Raw genomic sequence first — 10,000 nt, 5'->3', positions numbered from 1 at the left:
ACGCGAGGAGGTTAATGAGGGCCACTCACGTAAAGCCCCCCCAACGCTAACACGCTAAACTCTGCAGAGCTTAAGAGGGCCGACGCCGCTCTCGAGGAGCTGCCAATGGCACTCCACAGACAAAGTCCCGGAGAGCGACGTTTAAAGTGCGAGAAGTGAAGTATCTCCAGAGTCGAGTGTGCGAGACGGACAATGGTCGCCGCCACACGTTTTCTTCTCCCAGCGGCGGAGGCCGGGGCCTGACGGTTGGAGGGAAAAAATACCGGAGCAACATGAGCGTCTCTGCGAGTGCTCTGGAAGTAAAACCCTGTAATTTTCCCCCTGAAAGAATCTGCTGTGACATCCGAGACCTGATGGTCCAAAAAGCTCCATTCCATTCCCCCCGCCCCGACCCGGCCCGGCCCCCTGCCCCCTCAGTCGTCCTCATCCCGGCTAACCCCCCCCCCCAGCCGCTGGGCTTCAGGCCTTCCCACTCCCCGAAGATACTTATCTGCTTCCTAATGACTAAGTGTCGGGCTCCCAGGGTTTAACAGCTTCGTTATCAGCAAACAATACATGTGTAATGTATTATCTTATCTGTGTATGGAGATATACGCGTATGTGCCACGACGGAGAGCTGTGTTCAAATATCGCAACGATAGATACACGTGTGTAGGTGAGACAAGTGTGTGTGTGTGGCTGTGAAGAACATATCTGTCGAGGGGGGGGGGGGGGGGAAGGTTCGTGGTTCGACTGGGCCCCACGGCCAGAGGGGCCGAGGTCACACCGGTGATGGGGTGAAGGGTGACAAAGCTCCCAAATGAGCACTGAGCTCTTGAAACCAGTCCTTGGGCTCGGCCCGTGGTCCGGCTTTGCCTGAGAGGGCAAAGCCCACCACCGCAACAGATAACGAAGTAGAACATCCTCCCCGACTTAAAGGCCGGGGCGCCTGCCAGATACAGAGGGTGTTTGAAGTGGGGAGAATTTGTGTTGCCAACAAGTCTCTAAAGGTATGAAAAGCTGCATAACCGCAATAGATGTAGCTCATCGTATATTTGACTTCAGTCTTATTTGGAGTGGGATATGTCTAACTCTCCAGTGAGGTTTTAATTATCAATGTACTATCTGTACTCTTTGAGTTATGTTTTCCTTTACTATAACTAGAACTATTACTGGCATACATCTTCTCTCTTTAACTAACATTTAAACCATTTGTAGTATTATTTCAATGGGGATGTACCTCCGGATTAACTATACTGAGTACCATTTCGCCCTGGCAACGTCTCTTTAATTAGTCCCGTCAGATATGGAAACGTATGTTCAACCGTGGTGCACTGCTGCGGTCGGGGGCGTGTCATATACCCCCAGCGGCCCGCTCCTGCCTGTCCACCACATTTCCCTTTGTGAGATTGTGTGCGTGCGTGTGTGAGTGTGCGTGTCAGGAGTGCGCTTGTCAGGCGAGCAGAGGAAACAAGAGGAAAGGGCTGTCATGCTGCCCCACAGATTATCTGGGGGCAGGTGAAGCCCTTAGACGTCGTTAAGGCCCTATAATTTAATGTGGGATGGTAAGGTGAGGTGACAAAAGCCATGGGGTTGAGTGGGCTGGGGGGGGGGGGTGGCAGGGCTGATCACCTCAACACAAGAGCACTGACAACCGATACATAATATGCGGTTGTCTGGATAGGCGTCGTGGTCGTACGAAGACAGCGCGATTTTAATAGTGAGACACCATCAAACGCTTTGACGGCCGTGCTTTTCCTGTTTTCTATCTTTTTTCTTTTTAAGTTGCCGCTCTTTAAATAACTTCCCCTCTTTAACACACATGAACAAACAGCGATACAAAAAATTGTCTAATATCCAAGAAAAACTCCAAGGGAAGTGGCCTTGAGGAGAAACCTTGCAGAGGCTCCGCCGTCCCTGCCAAACCTCACCTGGGTAACCTTTCGTGTCTCGGGCTCACTCGAGTGTGATTGAGAAAGAAAAACAATGCATTGATCAAGCCCGGACTCCGTTCTGCTAAGTGCAGTGCAGCGGAAACGTGGCAGCGGCGAGAGAGAGAGAGAGAAAGAGAGAAGGGGAAGGGAGGAAAAATCAATCACATATACATCGTCCTCAGTGGGTGAGTAAAAAAAAAAAAAAAAAAAGAGAGAGACATCACACCGTTGTCTAGCTGTCACGCACCCACAGACCTGGCTCGCCCGTGTGTTTGGCTGTGCGCTCGGGGGAGCCCACTGAGCATGTGCGGAGCGAAGGTCAAACCAATCCAGAAGTGCGGCTACGATAACCTTTTGAGTTCTGGGGCAGACCAGAACAATCGATAGCTACATCAAAGTTAGGGAGGGGGGCAGACAACACTGATCGATCAATTTGACATGCAGAGGGAAAAGCAGGGCCCACTAACATTGACAACAGCCATCCCTGGACGGTCATGAAATAGTTGATTTTGCAGCCTTTCAGAAATGTTATCTAACGCCAACCAATAATGATTGGGACTAAAACATGAATTCAAATAAAACCAAATAGAGCATGCTTTACAATTTATACAAATGTAAAACAAACTAATGTTTAAAAACCATGCGTACGTGCATACCCAACTATGTTGCACACATTATCCTCATTGCATGCAGACATTCACCTCCTAGTCAGTAACCGAGGGGCCAATACTGCAGACCTAGGGCTCACACAGAGCACGGACACATATTGACACTGTAGTTCAGAGTCTGGGGCACACACAGGACTGCTGAGTCCCCCCCACGACCTGAGCGCCCCGTGATGTAAACAAGGACATCCGGCAAACCCTCGGAGGCATGGAGGGGTGTATTATGAGTGTGTAAAGTCTTTTCCTCTGCTGCCTGGCAACCTTGAGGGGTTGGGGGAGGGGAGGGGAGGGGAGGGGAGGGGGGGGGGGTGCAGAGACAGAGGGACTAAATAGGAAGAGAGGGGATGGGGGCAGGGAAGAGGGATTGGTGGTAAAAGGCTGTGGGCTCTGGCACATGGGGGGTGGGGGGTTGGGTTGTGTGAATACGTTTTGGCCGCTAGTGCTAGTGTGTGTGTGTGAGAGGTATGTTTGAATACTTACGGAGAGATACACGTGGGTGCATGAGAGATAAAGTGTGTGTTTGGCTGTGCTGGAAGTGTCCGTCCAGCCAAAGGTTTGCCTTGAGCCGGGCTTCACGCCCAGGGGGGCTGAGGTCATGCTGATGAGGGGGTGAAGGGTGAAAGCCCCCAAATGAGCACTGACCACTTGAAACCAGTCCTTGGGGCCGGCCCATGGACCGGCTTTGCCTGAAAGGGCTGCAAATATCGCCCCGCCCCCCCAAACACTCCATCCTACTATAGATGGCTAAGTAGAAAAACATCCTACCTGACTTAATGAACAGGGAGCCCGGCGAGATAGAGATGTTTGATGTGGGGGGGGAATTGTGTCACTAACAAGTCTGAAAAGGTACGGCAGGATGGGTGTACCGTCCACTTCAGTGGCCAATGGGAAGCCTGCAAAAGGGGCCTGGCAGGCAACGGATTGGAGCATTTTGCCCGCCCTGTTAAATCTTTATGTAAGAACATAATTTTCATGATCCAAATAGCCCAGCTAGAGCTTAGGGCCAAGCCTGCTTACACAAAGCAGCACCATCAAAGGAATTCCACTGACGGTAACGGCTTGCTAATGACTGGAGTATTAAGTGCTAATTTAACGAGTCATTTCTTCCACAGAGTTTTAGCCACACTTTCAAAAGGCCCGTGTCACTGTACGGCTTACAACCGGGAGAAACCCAACACCCCGGGTTGGGAACACATGACGTTTGGATTGGCTGTTTCAATCAGATTACCTCATGTCAGAACGCACTCTGGGAAGTGACTCAGTGTTTACCATAAACACCTACTTAACGCCATCATTGTTAATTTATTCCAGCCCATAAGAACCATTAAGTCACTGAAACGCGAGACCACAGAAACAGAGCGCGGTATTAGCCTGCCGTAATCCTCGCGCAGGGAGTCACACAGCATTCTACATGCTGTACAGTAAACACACATGCATGGGTGGGCATTCTAGACATTTATTAAACTACCATTAGGATTAATCACAGTACGGCTGGGATATCTGAGCAAGGCATCCGCGATCCACTGACGGAAATTACCGCTTTCCATCTCCCAGAGTTGACGGGCTACGGTGCAGCCAGTGTGAAGTAATCGGGGTCCAGGATAGGTCTATTGTCCATTTCCATTTCTACCGAGGGTCCACGGGGTCAATATTGCAATTTTTCCATTTTTTTTAATGGATATAAATCTGCCAGACTCGGTGCACTATGCAGAGGCCAACAGCGAGACAAATCTCCTCCACAACACCGTAATCCCTCACACCTATAAAGTTTCCACACATTGTTTGGGAAATCATATTCTTGCACCCGATTGCAACCAGTATTTACCAACCAACATAATGTGATGTTCTTTTCTGTTCCAGAACAAACACATATCACACTGGGCTTGGAGGCAATCTCAGAAAACACTTCCGTCCAAGCAAGTGAGAGAAAATGGCAGCAACGGCCGAGCATAAATCCCATCACTTTGGTAATTCTAGCCCACCTGCGCCTAACAAAGGTGGGCGAGAAGCCCGGCCTTCCTCTTCTTTTGTGATCACAAAGGGAGTGCAACATGATCCCGGGCTTTGCCCCGAGACTAACCTGCTGACTAGGGGAGCTTTGGTCCTGCTGGTCCTGGGAATTCTTCAATAATAATGATAATCTTTTCTTAGGTTCTCTCTCTCTCTCTTTCTTTTCTTATACCGACAACGTTTTTTTTCTTTGTGTTCGTTCGTTAAAAAAAAAAATCACCACAGGAATTCTATCTTCTTCGTTTCCCCATTAACCTTGTGCTGTCTGCGATCTGGCTCGGTTTGCTCTGGTTGTGTTAAATTGATCGAGGAACACGAGCCGGTTCTATTGGGTCGTACAGGAGAAGTCAAGTCCAGATGGAAGTGCATATTTTTATTAAAATAAATCACTGTGTTGAAAAAAGAAATCCAAACATGATGTACAGAGAAGACCCACCTCCCTCATGCCCATTCTATTTCAATTGAATGTCTTCATTGAAGTATACCGTATAAGGAATTGCTCCTTTAACCTATTGCATGCCGTGGTCTATTCCTGTGTATATGTGTGACAAAGAAAGAGATGGGGGAATGAGAGAGAGCACAAAAAAAACACCAAACAAAGAAAAAGAAGGTAAAAGTTAAGGAGGAGAATCTGGAGCGGGTCTCGTGTTTCCCTGCGGGCTAATTGAGTGATGGTCACCTGCCTGCCTCGTCACCTGCTGTCTGACCCGGGATAATCCTGGAGGCTGGCGCACCAACCAGTCAGGTGGGGTTGGGGTGGGGCAGCAGACGCATACAAACACGGGCTCCACGGCTCAGCCCGCCGCACCGCTAATGGCGTCTGACAGCGCGCCGGAAGACGGGCGGGTAAAGATGAGTAAGCACTCTGATTAGTTTCCCACCAAAGTTACCAGAACGGTAAGGGGGGGGGGGGGGGGGGGGGGGGAACTCATAACTCTACTGAGGTTCCAAAATCCAACAGGGGGCTGTGAGCAAGTCCGAACAGGGACTTGATAAAGCACGCAATATTCCGGTCGGTATTTAATACGGACTGGAATGTCTGTTTTCCCTCTGCTCCTCATAAGACGGATCGCTACTCACTTACCCTTTACGCTCCATAGGATCACGTCAAATAGCAATGGATAGCATCTGTCACGTTACTGGCTATAACAAGCAGGGGAATCAGTGAGCCCTCCTCTCTGTGTTATACGCCGATGGACAGAGAAAGAAAAGGGCTGAAGTGTTACAGTACTGTAAACACAACCACAACAACAACAACAACAACTTGCTTGTTATCACGTTCCCCGTCGTCTTGGTCTGAAGCCCTCCTCTGGGGGCCTCTCGTGTCCAGAGCCCTGACGAGGAGGACCGCATGGGGGCCCTTTGTCTCCCTTTCTGTTCCGTTTTGTTTCGCCTTCTTGGAGAGAGCCATGCGGGTTGCTTTTGGACCGTGGGCATTCCAGGGGTGAGAGGGTGAAGGGGTTGGGGGGGGGGGGGAGGAGGGCATTCTGCTGACCCCGGTGGGGGGTCGGCAGGGTGAGTTGGTGTTACGGACCCTAGGCACACAGCCGGGGAGCGGTGGTCCCCCCAGAGCGACATGGCGGCCCAGGGAGAGAGGGAGAGAGGGGGTAGAGGGCAAAGAGTACAAACATGTGTAAGTGCTGCCTTCACTACCAATAGTCCTGTAGCAGAGAGCGGAGCAGCATGGGTTATGACAGCATATCTGGGGGACCTCTGGTGCCCTCCATCCCTCTCTTGACACACACACACACACACACACATTTTACCCCTCAAACGATGACTGTGATAGGGTAGTTGCCGGGTTAAAACAGCCCTGACACCCTGTTGTAAGAGCATATCAGCAAGTGCAATCCAGGCGCCTGCTACCTAAAAGCAAGTGCCGTGTGTGATGCATGTGCATAAACCGCTTTTGTATCATCTTAAAACGGACAAACCAACTCGATTTGCAAACGGCCATGCCTTACTGCACCCTCAACAATGGATCATTGCAGATTTAGTTCTGGGTCATAAAAACGGTGACTTGTAAATATTTACGATGTGGATCAAATATATACACGGTATAACGTTATGGAAGGGGACGCGTGAGTTAGAAACTGTGTGGAATTCCTTTGACAATACAAGGCAGTGAGTTCCACCGCCACACACAGCATCCCCCTGCATGAATAAAAGGCTAAGGCATTAGCAAGATATTTTAACATGCATTATTCATGCTTTTCTCCGTCGCACTTACGGTGGAAAATGCAATGCGCGCACCCACATTCACATTCACAGACAGACACATAAACACTTGCGTATGCGTGTGTCATAAAGCCGCGTTTGCAACACCACACAAAACGCACACAAAAGCCAAACCGTGCCACAGAACTTGGCCTTCCCCCGAAGTAACCCCCTGGTCTCCTGCAGAAACCCACGATTGGACTCGCCTCTCTCTCCCTGCGCATTCGGATGGGTTTCACTGTGTTCACAGCCGTAACATTGGGCAAAGGGAAAGGTCGTCTGGAGGTTACTGTGTCACCCGGGGTAAGAGGGGTGACCTCATGAGAAGGGGTGGAGCAGCAGTTCGTCTTTCACTCATAGCAGTGGTAGGTTATTGTGCAACAGGCTAGTCGGGGAGACGGAAAACCTGTTTTTTCCTCAAAGAAACGGGCTGAAAGTGAAAGAGAACAAGTGACTTTACTACTACCCTTTTGAGGGATTACCATTATCATAGCGTGAGGCTGGTGTCGTGGCTGGCATCGCTAAAGTTGAACAGCTCTGAACGATTTAACTGTGGTATTACATTCGATTGTAATATTGTTCGGTTTATTTATTGTCGCCACCAAGCAAATCGAGGGAAGCCAAAGTAGAAGCTGTTACAAAGTAAGAGCACATGGGTGAAGGTGCACAAGTGCATCACCTGCCACTGCCAGGTCGATGTGTACTGTCAGTACAAAATCATGCAAGGCATGTATAAGCAGGCAGCGTGGAGCAAACAGACAGCACACCTGCCTTAAGTGGCATCCATTTTTTGTTCTGTCCTACTGCAAGAATTAAAGTTATATGCACTTAAGTGCTTCTTGCCCCTTTTTGGGGTTCATCTATATCGTTGAATGCACTTGCTGCAAGTCGCCTTGGACAAAGCTTGTGCCTGATAAAGGTAATGTAACGAAGAATAGATCAATTTAAAGGAGATGAAGGCAAGTGAGTTTGGGGCCATTCGCAATAAGAATGAGGTGGCAGTTGTAAATAAAGTAATAACTTCGTTTTTTTGGTGTGTTTATTGTTTTGGAGAACAGTTTCTGGTTTGGACTGGTGTATAATTGAGCTACTTCCTTGTTGTATATACTACAAAGTTATCACGTATTGGATCATTTTATAGACCAGGGAGTGCTTGGCTGAGGAAAACCATTATCAAATCGGGAAAATGATCTTGGTTGCGACTATACGGAGGGACTACGGAAAGACCAGGTAGGTTTCAGATTTCAACCAGGTGTAGTTACAGTCAGTTACTTTAACCAGTATATGCAAAGTTATGTTGAATATCTCTAGGGATTTTTCAAGCTATAGTTTGAATATATATAAATTGGTGTGGATATATATAAATCCATCATAAAATCAATGATATCCAAGTGAATGATTCTTAGCTGTATCTTAGTTGTTAAGTTGAAGGTTGATGGTGTGTGCGTGTGTGTCTGCATCCATGTCAGTTTGACTGCCCAGATGTAGAAGAAGAAGAAGGGGGGAGGCGTGGGGGTAGTTGGGGGATGGGGGTATAATCCATCACCAGTTGATAGTCCTCACAAAAAAACACAACTCTTTTTTGCTGAGAGGACAGCCCTTGTGCAGACAAAGACCACCATACTGGGGACTTCATAGGCCCCAGCTGAAAAGGTGTTGCCCAGAGTAACCCCATTCACACTAACAGGCATGCCGGCTCAAGCTAGTCATTACTGCTGACTTGGACCAGCCGGGCCACACATAGACCAGCCTAGACCTTCTAAGACCATTCACTTTACATCAGCCCACGGGCAAATAGATCCGTCACAAGAGAGCATCTACCATAGTCAACGTTCTGTTTGACTGCATGTGCCTAAATGTGCACATCTTTAAAAGGACCAGTTTCTGAGTTTGTTTTCCCCGCTTCAACCAGAGGTGAAACGAGTGCAGGAATAAATAAACATAAGACAACACATTCCAATTGAAAGACTCTGCATCAACCCCCTCTAGTCATCATAACACCTTTCATTCACTGTTTTATTGTGCATCCACTTGGCATAATAGGTAATCCAAGAAATGATGAGCAGCAAAAATAAACTTTTTAATTGCAAAACAAAATATCCCATTTGGGACTGGCAACATGGCAACCTCTGGTTTCAAGGTGCTGAGAACAGTTTCTCACTACGCCTCCGTTCTCTGTGGCCAGATGTATTATGGCAAAATCTGCAACATAGGACAAAGACGATTCACAGCTTTCCAATGTTTGTGGCAATATTAAAGAGCAGAGAAGTTAAATGGCAACCACACTATATAAGTTATTAATTATACAATTATGAACTACAATCTGTCCAGCTTTTTCACCCAATAGTTTTTGTCATAATCAAGTGGCAGCCCATATCTTTATAATAAAGTAAGCCAGCTGGAAGCTTTCAGTGGGAACACTGGTTGGACTGTGTTGGAAGTGGGAATGCTAGGGGCTGACGTTCTGTGCTCCACTAACCTACTAAACTCTCAGAAGGGTGGAATATAAGCCACCTAGCCTGTCATCTGCACCAGCTCCACTCTGGATTAAACTCAAAGATACATATTTAGTATAATATAATATAATAGCTTGCTATTATATTAAAGGGACTTACTATAAACAAGGGGACAAAAATGGTGTTGAAAATCGGGATAAATGCAGGTATTTACTAAAGGATAAAGTCTACCTTCTCCCCATCCTAGTCACCCCCATACCAAAATACACATAACACACTCACCACAGAGACACACACACAAACACACACCTTATCCTGCCCCCCCCGCCCCCTACGTGCTGCCCCACTTCCCTGTGGGCAGGTGGGGTGTGTAAATTTAGCTCCAGCTTGGTGAGGTGCATCCTGGGTAGGCAGTGGGCAAAACCACCTTTAGGGTATCCGAGATGTCACAGAGAATGAGACATCACCTTAACTGCCCTGTCAAAAGATTCACCACCTTCCATACACCGCAACCCCCCCCCCCCCCCCCTCCCCCCACCCCACCCCACACACACCCCTCCATAACCCCTAGCTCTTGGAAGCACCAGGACCCGTGGACTTTGGTGTTTTCTTTATTTAGCCTGAAACACGTCAGCCACTGTCTCACCTACAGCACTGTGTGAGTGCTAATTGTAAGGCATTACTATTGCCATTAAAACACTGATCTGGGGGCCTGAGGTGAAGGCAGTGAAAAAAAAAG

General features: G+C 48.3%; 1 protein-coding gene across 1 annotated transcript in view; it reads right to left on the bottom strand.

The window, feature by feature from the left end:
- The window catches only part of elp4 (elongator acetyltransferase complex subunit 4), a 53,989-nt gene that overhangs the window by 1,363 nt on the left and 42,626 nt on the right, over positions 1–10,000 (bottom strand). The gene's annotated exons all lie outside the window — the stretch shown is intronic.

The sequence above is a fragment of the Gadus morhua genome, chromosome 14, assembly GCF_902167405.1.
Source record: "Gadus morhua chromosome 14, gadMor3.0, whole genome shotgun sequence".
Lineage (NCBI taxonomy): Eukaryota > Metazoa > Chordata > Actinopteri > Gadiformes > Gadidae > Gadus > Gadus morhua.
Note: the sequence above shows the minus strand (reverse complement) of the source record. Positions and strands in the feature narration are given on the sequence as shown.